Consider the following 15,285-nt stretch of genomic DNA (forward strand, 5'->3'; position numbering starts at 1 on the left):
ATTTCTGTATATCTAGTAATTCTCAGTGAATTCCTCTCCTGTGAACTTGTGTAGTCCTCTCCTGAAACTAAACTTTTAGCAAACACAACATCCTGTAGCAGGGAGTTCCCAGCTTTACAAACAGACACTGTGAAGAATTATTCCTTTTTTTTTTTTTTCCTTTACTCCTAGTTTTGACATTTGAGAGTCACAGCTACTGTACCGAGATTCAGACTGGAATCTGGCTGCTGCCACAAAACCTGTTCTGTGAAGACAGGCTCTATCAGAACAAGCTGCAGAAAGGGGTCCTCCATCAATGCCGTTGTGCAATAAGTGAAACAAATCAGAAAGGAGAAGGAAATAGCAGCAGCATATGATCTTGAACATCAAAATGACCATGTGAAGACATTTTCAAAATGGATTATAGCACGCTTGTGTGTGCTCTGTGAAGTTTATCATGGTGCCAGAGTGCACAGGGCTGTAGTTAAAATTCCATTGATAATTTTTTTTTCCTTTTTGTAAAGATCTGTTTTCAATTTTCAGTGTGTAGTAGGGTTACCAAATATGGGAGAATCTACTACCACTCTGGACTTGTATCGCTGTCTATGCACTGGGGATGCATAACAGAAACAGATTTCTTTTTTTTGGTTTTTTTTTGGTTTGGTTTTTTTTTTTTTTTTTAATTCCAATGGTAAGCACAGATTCTCTGTAGCCTTCAGTGTGGAGAGAGAAGCTTACAGGCAGGTGGTATGGTAGATCAGAATTTTCCTGCTTTGCATCCATATAATTAAAAAAAAAAAAAAAAGCTGTGAAAAGGAATGCTGTTGAATATATCAGATACAGTAAGAAGGGTTAAGCTGTTCAGATCACTGGCTTCAGATGCAACGTAAAACTTTTCTTTTTTTTCCTTTCCCCCTCCAGAAGGAAAATAAACAGTTCCCTTGTCCCTAGGGTGGTAGCAAGCCCTAACAAGGAAAAGCAGGACACATTCCTTCCTTCCTTCCTTTATAACTAGTCACTGAATTGCTCCCAACACATTCCAGATCTGGTAGGATAGCTTAATTGTCTTCACCTGGAGGCCACTGCCTGAATTCCTGTCAGTTAATATAACACCTAGGGAGTGAGGCACCACGGTTTCTTTCTGGTGAAAGTGGGTTATGCACCCAGTCCCATGGTCATGAGCAGTTTCACAGGTTCATTTGCATATGAAAGTTTATGGGTTTCCTGGGTGTAACTGTGCCTATAAAAGTTTTTGAGTCTGTAAGTGTTGTCAAACATAATTCCTCCCTTAAGACTTAGAACAGATATATGAAAGATGAAGAACTGTTTATTGTCGTAAGTTGTGGTTATGAGTGAAATTTTTAATTGCTTCCTTTACAATGAAAGGTCGGTATGGAGAAGGGAATGCTGCTGGTTTGCTTTTACCGCTGGTGAAATAGGGAAATTTCCGTAACAATTAATGATCAGCTGTGCAGTGTTATTCCATAAGGCAGCTGAGATTTTGCAAAGCTATTCAGACAATAATTCTTATCACAGAATGCTATCAACTAGTACTCTGGGTCATAATTCCCCATTTCTGTAGTTACAAATACCAATCACACAGAATGTCAGCAGCAGTCCAAGATTCAAATCCTAAATCAGTAGTAAATCAGCAAGTTTATACCTTTTTCCAAACAAGTAGCTAGACAATTAAACTAGAAAAATAAAAATACGTAAGCATATGGACTCAAATAAAGTAATTTGTCATTATTATGTACTTGTTCTATTCCTACCATCATTTATGAGGCATTTTGTAATAAGCTTTGAAACCTTATTTGTGCTGTCTGATTCTGTTCCAAGTGAAGTGAAACGTTAATATTGTTACAGATAAAGACTCTGGAATAGCACTGAAAACAGTTGCTTCCTAGAAAACATTTTGACAGTTTGGTGAGCCATCAGGGAGTTCCACTAGAGAGCATCTTATCACAATATTGCATGGAGAGCCAGAATCAGTTTCAACATAGACCAGTGATGGCTCTTTATTTGTATGTCCACTGCAGAAATGAAAATACGGTAAGTAAGACCAGAAGGCCTCTAAGGCTTGAAAATTATGGTAGACATGACTCTAAAAGAAGGAAAAATGTGCAAGACCGCAACCAGGATGATAAGCAACAGAGTGAGAATATTAACAATTCTATTTTTACCCATGTTTACTGATTTAGAAATTTTATTGAGTGGAATAACGATTTAATGTAAGGCTTTGACAACAAAATGAGATAATTGCATAAGTGGGAGACAAGTACAGAGGGGAATTACAAAAAAAATTCTGAATAAGGAAAGGCATCTGTTTTACCAGTGCTATCCTGATATACCCCTAAGTGTTGATCTAATCTAAACTAGACTGAAATCTTATATAAATCAGAGCTTTGAATTCCAATGGATAAAGAAACAAATATTGCTTTTTGAAAACCGCATATAGTTATCATATGTTGTATACATTGGTATATATCCTGTATCAACAAGTCTGTATTTTGCGTTGTGTTCATAGATACTGGAAGCTATAGCTTCCAGTCCTGGAGCTGCCTGTGATTAATTTCAGAATAAACCTGTGAGACAGAGGGGTCTCAAACATGTACAGGGCTCCTACTAGGGTGAAATTAATGGTATCATTTTCTTCCTAAGATCAAAAGATTAAGTTCTGTGGCAAACAACAAAAAGCATCTGACAATGTTAGTCACTTCTATTTTACAGATCACTCTCTGGGTACTCACATCAACTATTTCAGTTATATAGGCATTCTTAGGAACTTTTTTTTTTCTTTATGTAAAGAGCCTTGACATGCCACACGAAAGGAATGGAATACCTGTTTCTCAGGCGTCTTGTACAAATACGCTTCTTCATTGCTCCCACAACTACCGAAACATTACCCGAAGTAGACCAACAGTGACTTAGACTGGTTTAACTACTATGACAGCAGAAGGAGTATGCTCATTAAATACACCTTTGGTAAATTAAATGAAAAATTAAGAGATCTGTAGATTATTAGCTCCGTAGTTGCACTACTAATACTATTTCTGCACAATGTGTTTTACAGATATTCTATAAAATCAAAGGCATGAAGGCAAAGAGGGCTATGCTGTTTCACCAGTGATAAGCCCCTACTGTACAGATGTTCACTTCGACAGTAGTTAGTCCACAGAGTCACCTCTAATACATACACGAGATTTGGGAATGAAGGTGGGATGAATACAGATCAAGAAAACAACAAACCTAACTGTAGGATTTAAATTGTCTGTCAAGATTACAGCAAATACAGATATTGCCCGCCATTAAGTGTATAATATTTGCGTGGATTATTTCCTTTAGCATTTGCTTTTTTAGAACGTCAGTGTCAGGGGCAGCTGAGTGATTTACAAATCTAACCTTATGGCACCATCCTGTGGCATATTTGATAATTGCACGACTCTCAACTGCGCTTTACAGCTGCTGTTAACTGGCTGTGACTTTTCCATGGTGAGTGGCCACCCTCTAACAGTGGTGGAGCAGAGGACAGTTCAGAGCTTCAGTTTCACGTCTCTTTCTGTGGCTAAATATCGCATTGGCTAGTCTACCAAAGTTGTACCTTATCCGTGGGAAAGTGGTTTGAAGGGAAGGGAGTTTTCCTTAATATCCTAAAGTTGATTCAAATATACTCCTCAACCCATGGCTAGTATGATTAATACAAATAAAATACAGAATTAGGAGATATGTGTTTGAAGAAGAAAAACTCAGATTGGATGGGCTGAAAATCTTCATTCCCAAAATCCTGAAACAAACTAGAATAAGATGATTGTGGGATTGGTTCCATAGGAAATATTTCAAATAAATATATAAAGTCAGGGTGGTATATGATTGGCAATACAGTATCTGATTGTATAAAGGAGGGAGAGGACAGAAGTGATTCATGTCTGAAAGGTCCCTGAATTTGACCTGAGCTGTCTGCAATAATTTAAAGTAAATAGTGAAGCGGTGAATAATCGGATGTAAAAGTAGACAAGATTGTATTGGACTTTGCTGGCTTTTTTAAAAAAATAATTTGATTTTCTAGGCGAAGGCAATGTCACACGCTTTATTCAAGTGAATATTAATAAAACACATTATATGGTGCCACTCAGAAATTTATTAATGAAGCTGGCAAAGTTTATATTTTTTATAAGGATTATAATACAGGCAAGGAACTGGCTAAAAGTGGCAAGGTACTGAATGATTTTTGAATGGTGAATCCAGCTAGAAGAAAGCTATTAGATTTTAATACAGTCATTAGTGACCTGATGTAAATGTTACCAGTGCTCTGTTGACAAAAAAATTGGAAGGTAAAATTAATATTATGCAGGAAAAAAATGGTTGATTCCAAGAAATGGAGGCATGAAACAGAATGAAATTCTACAATACAAACTATAACATCATACTTCTGAAGAATAACAAAGAATGTGCTATAAGGAGAAAACAATATTTGGAAAGAGCAAAACAGGTTGATCTGGTTTATACAGGATGATGACAAGTGTGATACAGTTGTACAAACAGCAGGATTTACTTACCACCCGAGGCATTTCCTGCAGAAATAGGAGTGACACTGGTAAGACTTTAAAATGGAATATTCAAGTAAATCAGTATGCAGAAAAGACCCACATCACTGGTACACGTGCAGAAATGACTAGCAAGGTGACCAAAGGCAGAAAAACAACGGCTGAGTGAGATTAGACGTGATCGTTGCATATAAATATGTTACCCAGGTAAACAACGAGGAGGGAGATCTGCTAAAGTGAAAGGGCAGCGATGATGAAGAACAAACCAGTATGAACTGTCTATTTATAAATCAAGATTAGAATTTAGGAGAAAGATCCTAACCTAGAGGAGTGAGTTTCTAGAACAGATTTCCAATTGGAACATGGGAACAAAATCTTCAATGGTGAATCTAAACAAAAGAAATGAGGCGATACAGTGTCTCCAATAACAAGTACTGGACTTGATCCACATCTCTTCCAGGTCTATATTCTTCTTACACTGTTGCTCTGAAGGTTAATTAATTGTGCCTTTTTGCAAATATGACTCTAGAATGTGAATTTATTAGCTTTACACTACTTGTGGTTTAGCCCCCAACTGACTAGAAAACTTCTGGGGAGAAACCCAGACCTATACAGCATGATATCATGCATAGCACCACTCTCTCCAGTGTTAATCTTGAACAGATGGTCCTTCAGGAAATGTTGTTGAGTCTCCCATAAGCTGTCAGGCCAGCCTTACCTGTGGTGGATCAGATGTTTCCCAGATGATACTATCAACTAAAGACTGGTTGGATGTGTTAATTTATTAGAGCCAGCTAGGAAGAAGCTGAATGCTACCTTCAAAAGGTAAGAATGTAGTTAAATAAGGTATCTATACTGGAATGGCTATACAGTGAAGGCTCACAAACATAGTGAAATTTCTGGTTTTATGGTATAGGTTGATTGAGAGTTTTGTGCTACTACTAGGTTCTTGTTTGCATTAATATTGCCTTGGAAAAGCAAGCAAGCAAACAAAACCCACAACCAAACTGAATATGTAAAGAGCTAGTCTGGCTTCCCAACCCAAGAATTTACTACCACGTATACAGTCATTCTGAGTTCTTTTTCAGAGCACTGTTTTTATTAATTAGTATCTGGGAGGAAAACTAGAGCTATTGTGTTTTGGTTGGGTTTTAGTCAAAGTATTTCTTGCTGTTGGAGGAGACTATGTAGCTTTAAAGCAAGCCTTAGAGCACTTTAATCCTTATTCTCACATTTGCTCCACTCTTCTATTAGTTCTCTTGCAATTTGTTGCTATTTTATTTTAGTTCAGTGATGGAATTCTGAAAACAGCAAATTCCAAGAGCACAAGTGAAAATATCCTCAAAATGTTAGCATTATGTTCACTGTGGGATTGCATTTTGCATTCAAAAGGAAGAGGATGAATCTAGAATTTTTGGAGCAGAACCTTAAAGTTAGTTTGGATCATTATCCAGAAGTTTGGAAGATGAGTTAAATTTTATTGAACTAGTGAGGTACTGCTTATGTGACCACAACTGAACTGAATAAACTTGGAGCCCAAGACTAGCTACTGTGGACGGGAGGTCCCATTATTCACCTCTAGAACTTCTAAGGAACGACCATTATGACTTTAAATTACATTTGTAGGAACCTCCCCCCTTTTCTCTTTCCTCCTTCCCTACACTTTTCTTGCTTGTTTTAACCTTTTCTTCTGAGATTTCAATTACTGTTTTGCTTCACTCCTTCATCCAAGGTAGGAACCAGTGCTCTGCTTTCCCTAAGATCCTACGTTATTCAGGCATGTAAAGTTTTCCTCACAGATATTCTCTTCCCAGCAGCAGAGAGAGAATGGGCTATGGTTGTGCTACATTGCTACGCAAGCCTTATTTCCATTGCGAACAAAAGCTTCAGATTTTCCTTACCGAGAAGATCTTGGAAAAAGTAGAAACATAATGTTTCTTAAGACATGAAGGTCCCTCTGTAATTGGAACAATCGCCTTAAGCTGTGAGATGGCACAGAAGATGAGCCTGTTGAACATCCATCTGAGAAACGGCCATTTCAATGGTGCCTGAAGTAAACTCCACAAAATGTGCCTGCAAGAACTACTCAGTACTTGCGTGTGTTGATCCCTTGCCTGCTTCTAGCAATTTTATTCATTCTCCTTTTCTGCAGGACTCTTCTTGGACTGAAAGGTATTTCAACAATACAATCCAGATAACAGAACTGCTCTGCTTCTCATTCACCCTGGTAGTCATATGAGTCAAGCACTATCATTTACAATTTCAGATTACAAAAAGAAATATACAATAAATGTAAAGATTAGGACACGGGTGTTTCTGAAGGTCAAATGTATGGCACAACTAAGTTTAGGAAAAGAATTAGGAGGATTAAGTTTATATTTCTTTTTGCTTAGTTACTATACACAACTATTAAAAGTTTGGTCCATACTTAGTATTTGGTTATTCTGCTGCCTGTTTATGCTACTCCCATCAAGTTAGTGTGAGATAGACTAGTGTGTGAACATTCAGTGCATTAACTAAGCTGTGATAATAACATGGAAACATGTCTTTACTTGTGGTAAAAACTCACTCTCATCTTATTTCAGATAACAGGGAAATTGGCAGTTGACATTTGACTTGGAATTATGTAATCTGGACGATTATTTACTTAATAGTTAAACTGTGTATCCTCTTTATACATTCTGCATTAAGATGGACTGTGTGGGTTCAGTCTTGCTGAGCTGGAGCAAAGAATCCTGCCCTACCTTATAAACTGTGCCTTAGCTGGCAGGCAGAGAGGAGCTTTCAGCTGTGGCTTAGGGTGTAGCTCTATGTAGGAAGGAACAGAGAATTTTCTCACGTTGGTTAGAAACATACAACTTTACGCCTTAAGGCTGAAGAGTAATATGATTTTTTTGTGCCTTCTGCTAGAATGGGATAAAACTTCACTATTTATTTTATGAAAGACAGAATAATTTCTTTTCTGTACCAAAAAAAGGAAAAAGTGTGCGTATGTACCAGTGTATTTACGTATACACATGCACACATATGTATATCTACATACCTACAGAAACTTTCACCATTTTTTTCTAAAACATGTAAAACACTCGCCTATATAGCATGAGGGCAACTGTCCTGATGGGTATCACATTTGGACAGTTATGTACATTATATTCCCTGATTAATTCAGTTTCAAATTTTAATTTCCAGTGCACATGAGCTACACTAGAAAGCCCCGTAACCAGTATATTTGCATGCTGAACAATTTAAAAGATGTTTAACTGCAAGCACTGTCTTGAGTACTAGCAATCTAAATAACTTCTTCGAGTGATCTGGCTTTAAATGTATTATTTATCAGTAGCATCACAAACTATTAGTAGTAGCAAGATGCAATAGTAGTAAATTAGTAGCAAATATTGTTAGTAGCAGATATTAGTAGCGATATGTAATATTAGTAAGTAATAGTAATAGTAGTAACGTGCAGTAGTAACATTCCTTTCTCAAAAAAAAAAAAAAAATGGTGGTAGAATACCAGCAGTCTCTTTCTATGTATATTCATGGAGAGGAGCTTCATATCTCTTTAGAACTTTACTATTTTCTTCACATTCTTCAGGGGTCTACTTTCTGCCTCCTCCTCTGCTGTTATTGATCCTATGCTTATTTAACAAAAGCCTACTTGTTTCACTTTTCTGAACTTTACTCATTAAATTACACATTTTGTTACCTACTTTACTATGTATTAGGAATGTATCTCTTCCTGCCTGTTGCATGCAACTGAGAGGTTTACTATGTCAATAACCTTGTTTCCCTGTCCTTTTTCATTCCTCTCAGTCTACACCATCTTGCTGAAGACCATCTGGATGATCCTGAAGGTACGCTCCAGCCCTGTTTTTTATGATTCTATGATCTTTAATCAACACTGAGATCTAAAGTCTCTCTTGGTTTCCTCAATCAAATTTAAAGATCCACCGCTTCTGTACCTTCTATGCAGTTCCATTGCATTCTCTATTTTCTTATTACTAGACAAGGATCAGCCATTCACGACTCGTACCTTTCCTTGTTGCTTCCTACTCTGTTACCGGTGCATTTCCTTTCAAAACTGTGAGTAAACTCAAATGCTTTGAGAGAGGAAGAAGGCAACTAGATCCTGTCTGTTGGAATATTTTTGGATCCAAAGATTACAGATCTAAACTAACATCTCAATTATGACAACTACTGGAAGCCAGTGCCTGCACTAGTAAAACACTTTTTTGCAGAAAATGTTGTTAAGCAAAGCAGCTGCATTCTGGACATGTGTCCCAAATAAATCTGCCAAAAAAGTGGTCTAAAACTGCCCAAGAAACTTGAATTAAGGCTGTATCAGGATGCAACCTTTAATTATATGGCTTCATATGTTTTTACCACAGTATTGCTGCCTCATTCAGTGAGTAGACAGTTATTTAGTATTCATTTGTAATATTAAATTCATTTGTAATCAGTATCTAGCACTAGACTTTAATGAACACCATCAAAATATGATACAAAATTCAAAAATATATTATTAAATGCTAAGTATTTTTAAAAATACTATGTTTAAAGAAAGCTCCACCTAACTGCAACCACTTAGTAGCACAGAACACTTCTGCAAATACCTCTCTGATATATCTCATGATAAATATTCCAAAAATGGGGAAAAATGCAATTATAGGCCAACTTTGAATGGGGCGGCATCCTACAGTGATTCTGTGGCAGAGTTAAAGTGGTAGTTCAGATCATCTTATCAGCATTTATCTGCCTTAGCCATACAACTGTCATTTTTCTTCCTATCGTTACCTGCCTTATATGCTGTATCTCAAAATTTTTGTAATATATCACAGAGCAGGCCTGTAGGCAACAGCCTACTTACCTATACAATCCTAATCCAGTACAGGTTTGTGCAAGAACTGCACCTGAGCTCCCTGTCAAATGGTTCTCCTACCACATTTCCCCCATCTCCGCCACCATAAATTGCTAGCTCAGGTACCACAGGCTCCTGGTCCAGCCAGTTCCATCTCACACCTTCTCATTAGATTTAAGTTGCCGCCTTTCAACCTGTTTCTTCTCCAGTCAATTAGCTCTAGATCCCTCTATTCTGTTTTCCTCATTAGCTCCAAGTGTCTCCCTCCTGTTTTGCAACACACATCCAGTCTGCTTTTCTTGCCTAATAATTTAATTCCCTCCCAATACCAGAACCATTGTTCAGCCTGTCTAACCTCCTTGCTCAACTGGTCTCTAAGTCCTCCTTCCACTGGCTTCCTGACCCAAGGTGGCTAAGCCTCCTTTCCTAAATACTGTCTTGCTAAGTCGCTCCAGTTTCTGTAGCCCTTCTTCACTGATTTCTTGCCAAGCCATTTATTTCTCTTCCACTCTCAATCTTGCCTCATCCTAATGCACTCCTTTCCTCCCTTACTTGGTTTTATCCCCCTGCATTCAGATCAGCGGGATCATTCTTAAAGCCAAAAACTGTTACCTGTGCTCAGTCACCATGTCTCGCTGTATTTTGATATAGAACAGCCATTACAGGAAAAGCTTTTGAGCTTGTATAGTACTTGATCAGCAGCTGACTGCTTAGTCTGTACGGAGGAAGGCTGCAGAGACTTGGATAATATGATCTATAAGGAACTGATGGTGCATGGTTGCTTTACAGAGTGATGCAGTTTGCTTAGCACCAGGAGCTGTGAGGGACCTGAACATATTGAATGATGGAATCTCCAGCCCTGTTGGTAGCCCAAAGCCAAGAATTGTTACAGAAAGCATACAAATCTATTTTTCAAAAGTCAGTAATTTGGCAGTGTGAAGGAACAAGTGAAAAACTTATTCAACAGTGCTACATGGATATCATATATGACCTGTTATTAGTCTGTAAGAGCAGACCATTAAGCTCCTAGAATGTTCAATATCTCTGACATGGTTAATCAGAAAGGCTGCTATAATAACTACCAACTTGTGAAACAATGGGTGGAGATAGGACTTTAATTTTAGAAATCCACTTCAAGTTACCACATTGCTCCTCCACCTATCTTTCTTCAGCTGGTGAGCGTGTAGCAAAATGGTAATTGAGTCTAAGTGTTAATATGTGCAAAGTATTGCATACAGAGGAGAAATTCTAATTCTACTTTAATTCTCCAAAAGAAGATCTGAACTACATTGACTCAAAACAATGACAAAGAAATACTGTATTTGCCAAGGATAGAACTTTAATGTGTAAAAAGTACGAAATACTAAATAGTTTAGAAGTCCCTGTAGAGAGAGGAAGTAGGAGACAGTAATTTCCAGGAATACGCCACCAGAGAGAAGAGTTCTGCAGTCTAAAAATTGGACCCTCACTACTGATCTTTCACAGTGATTAACTAAGCAAATAGATCTGCATGCAGAACGTATTAAGATCCTTGTTCTACTAGCATCCTTTCTACGCTAGCAATGTTAAAAACAAATTATACTTTGTTTAAAAGAACACATCATCATAACAAATATTTGTGGCCATAGCTCCTCGAAAACAGAAAGATGGGTCTGATGAAGTTGTTATGGTTTAAACCTAATGTCTGATACCTCTTGACCAAGTATGAGAGAGAGATATGATTCCTTTTTGAGCGGCTATAACAATTCAAGCTTCATCACCTGGAATAACAAGGAACCATAGCATAAACAGTGATGATGACACAGTTTTTCAAATGTCTCTCTTGTATAAGCTAGCCTCTGCCAAATTTGAGTCTGCATTGCAAAGCATGGCGATAAAGCACAATGATGTAAAAGCATGTTACATTTCCTTAATATATTGAAAGTAATTTATTTTTCCATTGCTTCATTCTTGGAAATAATTGGGCCACACTGGCATGACATCTTTTATTGAAGAAATTAATATCCAAGCTGAGGCAGAAAATTTCTGCCAATTTTCAAATTGCATCATTATAAATCAGCAAAGATATAAACAGCTGAAAAGCACTACTTATAAAAGAATTGTGGGGTAATCTCAATAACAGAATTACAGGTCTACCTAGGAAACAAGAATTAGCTGTAAACCTATTTTAAATGCCTTTGTTTAAATTACTGAATTCAGATATCAAACTTGACACCTTGACTTTGCAAAGATCCATTATACTGTTCATGAATGCCTTTTTAGTGAAATGTTCCTTAAAAACTTCCTTCAGTGTGCTCACTTTTTGATGAAAAAGGGAACAGTTTTTTAACCAAGCGTTATTCAAAGTACAATAGTAAGTTAACATGACTTCTTGTCTTCTATTTTATGTATCTAATAAAACATAAAACAATACAATATTTGAGATAAGCTAGAAATAAATGTTGAGCAGTGAAATACCTCAGCTTTCAGATCACCAAAAGGTGTCAAGATCAAACTGAGCCGTGGTTCACTTCAGGAAAAAAATGAACAAGCTAAACAGGAACATTTAGTTTCAGTTACCATATTTCTACCCACTCACCTAGTCCAAACAAGGTAGGCAAGTGAGCCACACAATGCTAACTGATGCTGACTGCTAAGAAATGTGGAGTACTGCACTTTGGAGGAAAAATCTAATTCTGTACTTATTTCACACAGATTGTCCAATGATATTGACTCACAAAAGGAGTATCAGCATTCTAAGCATCAATACGGACAGCTCAGTGAAGACATCTTTCTGTAAAACAGTCAAAACCAGAAACCAACTAACAGGAAAAGCAAATGAAAACAGTAAGTAAAATAAAATGGCATTCGTATTACAAATCAGTGGTTTGCGCTCATCTGAAATATTAGGTGCATTTTCTGGACCAGCAGAATATGAGTAATTATAATACTTAATGACAACAAAAATCAGAATGGATGTCAAACTTTAGAACTAAGTCAGTGCATAAATGTTTGAAATGAGAGTAAGATCCACTATGAAAGCAGATGTGTGGAGTCTCTGTTGTCTTTTAGAGTATCTGATACTATCCATGTACAGACAGGAGACCACATAATTTCTGAGTCTGGTCTAATAATGGCAATTCCTATGTACTTCCACATTTTCACCTAGACTTTTAAATTTATGAGCTGTGCTTATAAAAAATGACCTGTCATCTTCTATTTTGGAAAGGCATGAGGCTATTAAGTAAAGGTAAGAGTTGTTTTTATAGAGGATAGACCACAGTCACATTAAAAAACCAGACATATCGAGCAAAAAATATGGTCAGAAATCAAGTAAATGCAGAAAGTAGTCTTGTATGTAGCAATTAAGCTCTTGTGGGTTATGATGTCAATTAATAAAGATTAGGACAAGTACTCCGATTCCCATACAGTGGGGAAGTAAGGCAGTAATGGCACAGAAAGTTTGCAAGCATCACTATATCTAAAAGCCAATGCTTTGTACATCCTAAGCTCTCTAAGCATTTTTTTTCTATACACCCCTTATCTTCTTCTCCCCATGTTATTCCCAAATTTTACTTTCTGCTCCAAAAGAGTACCTTCCCACATCTTAAGTTCCTGTAACATCCCAGTCATCTGAGGGGCATGCAGGAGGTGGGTAAGAAAAGGGCAAGAACAAGAAGAGAAAACAGGAGGCACAAGAAAAGGGAAGCATGTCTTCTCTCTCTGTTCTGCAGATCAAAGAAAGTTTATGTCCATTTCAATTTCACCCTGTAGGCCCCACTCTGAAGATCAAACCTGTGTTATAATCAGCATATGTTTCATGGAGGTGGAGGCTTATGGGTTTTGAGTGGCTGATACCATATCCACATTACTTCACCCACACTGGAGTTTCAAGTTGTATTGAAGTAACTAAACATACAATGATTCCATTTGGTTGATATTAGCTCTATTGATGAGACTGGCATTGAGAATAGTCCCTGTCATTATTCACATACACACATACACACATATATGACCTGATACATAATTACATGTAGCTCAACTTCAGATGTGTAATTTCCTTCTGTTAGAAATCAAGCAACAAACTAATACTCTGGTATAGCACTTCAGTAGAATGACAAAACCTTATCACTTAAAGCTGATGACTGCATTAATAGAGCAGTTCATTAATTTCCCTGCAAACCATGCCAAATTCTACAACTAATAGATATACCGAAGAGATAACACAGATTTCACAAAAGAGACCACATCAATCCCTGGAACTGTCCTTCTTGCTCCACTAGTTATTAAGTTTTCAAATATCATAGTACTTTACTGTCATGGTTTAACCCCAGCTGGCAACTAAGCACCACACAGCTGCTCGCTCACTCCCCCCCGCAGCGGGATGGGGGAGAGAATCGGAAAAGTGGGAAAACTCGTGGGTTGAGATAAAAACCATTCAATAGGTAAAGCAAAAGCCGTGCGTGCAAGCAAAGCAAAGCAAGGAATTCATTCACTACTTCCCGTTAGCAGGCAGGTGTTCAGCCACCTCCAGGAAAGCAGGGCTCCATCACGTGTGATGGTTACTTGGGAAGATGAACGCCATCACTCCGAATGTTCCCCCTTCCTTCTTCTTCCCCCAGCTTTATATGCTGAGCACGACATCATATGGTGTGGAATATCCCTTTGGTCAGCTGGGGTCAGCTGTCCCAGCTGTGTCCCCTCCCAGCTTCTTGTGCACCCCCAGCTACTTGCTGGTGGGGTGGGGTGAGAAGCAGAAAAGGCCTTGACTCTGTGTAAGCACTGCTCAGCAATAACTAAAACACCCCTGTGTTATCAACACTGTTTTCAGCACAAATCCAAAACATAGCCCCATACTAGCTATCATGAAGAAAATTAACTCTATCCCAGCCAAAACCAGCACATTTACTTAGCATTAAACAGGTGAACAATCTTACTGAATTTATATGGACTTAAAAACTAAGCAAGTGCAAGTCTACAGTATGGAGACCAGCACTTTGCACATTACTTTCAAACTTAACTAACATACATGGTACAGTTTGCATCTTACAGCTTACCTCAACTTAGGTAAATTAATCTCATTCTTCTGCCACCTTTCGCAACATTTGTAAATTGCTCTTCCTGATATTAATATATATTACATTGAACCTACAATCAACAACATGATTTTTCATTTAATTATTAGATGATATGCTGTTCTCAGGATATAGTTGGGTGTCATATGCCAAGTGCCAACAGCAATCAATACAGGTTCTTCCTGTTCTGAGAGAAACCAAGTCAGAGCATCTTCTTATTTGTTAACGTAGACTCCATTTAAAAAGAATGTATTCACCTTACTGTTAGTAGGACAAAATATCCACTCCATAACAATTTATTATATTCCTGACTTTCACTCACTCCTTAAAACTCAGCTGGCTAAAATCAAGATTGACTGAGGACACGACTTGAGAATCTGAACTGTTTAGCAATTTTAATACTGCTTTTTATTAAGCAGACTTCTTTTTTTTTATTCTGAAACTGAAGAACTGCTTAGGCAGATACTGCTGCTTAACACTTTAGACACAGGACCGTAGCCTAACACTTGCTGTTATGAGGTCTCCTGATGTCCATTATAGGGTTTTAAGTCTTTACTAGTAAATATGCATTTGTCTTCCAGAGTGCGCTTTCTAGTTTAAACAGCTTGCTTTCCGTGGATGTTCTTACATAGCTAGTAAGAAGTCTGAACCATACCATGGACCATATTAAAAGCACAGCTAACAATTTGATCTTGCTTTTTCAGAGAAACTGAAGAAACACTATTATTAATACAGGTGACAGGAGTGGTATTCTTCGCTTTGTTTTCTTCCAAGCTGCCTTTCCACCTCTAGCTTTTACATTTGAGATACATTTGAGTTAATGTTGCTGTTATTCGCTACCTTGGAAAACTCT

This window comes from Nipponia nippon, unplaced genomic scaffold, assembly GCF_047370975.1.
Source record: "Nipponia nippon isolate SJK-2023a ecotype South Korea unplaced genomic scaffold, ASM4737097v1 scaffold_5, whole genome shotgun sequence".
Lineage (NCBI taxonomy): Eukaryota > Metazoa > Chordata > Aves > Pelecaniformes > Threskiornithidae > Nipponia > Nipponia nippon.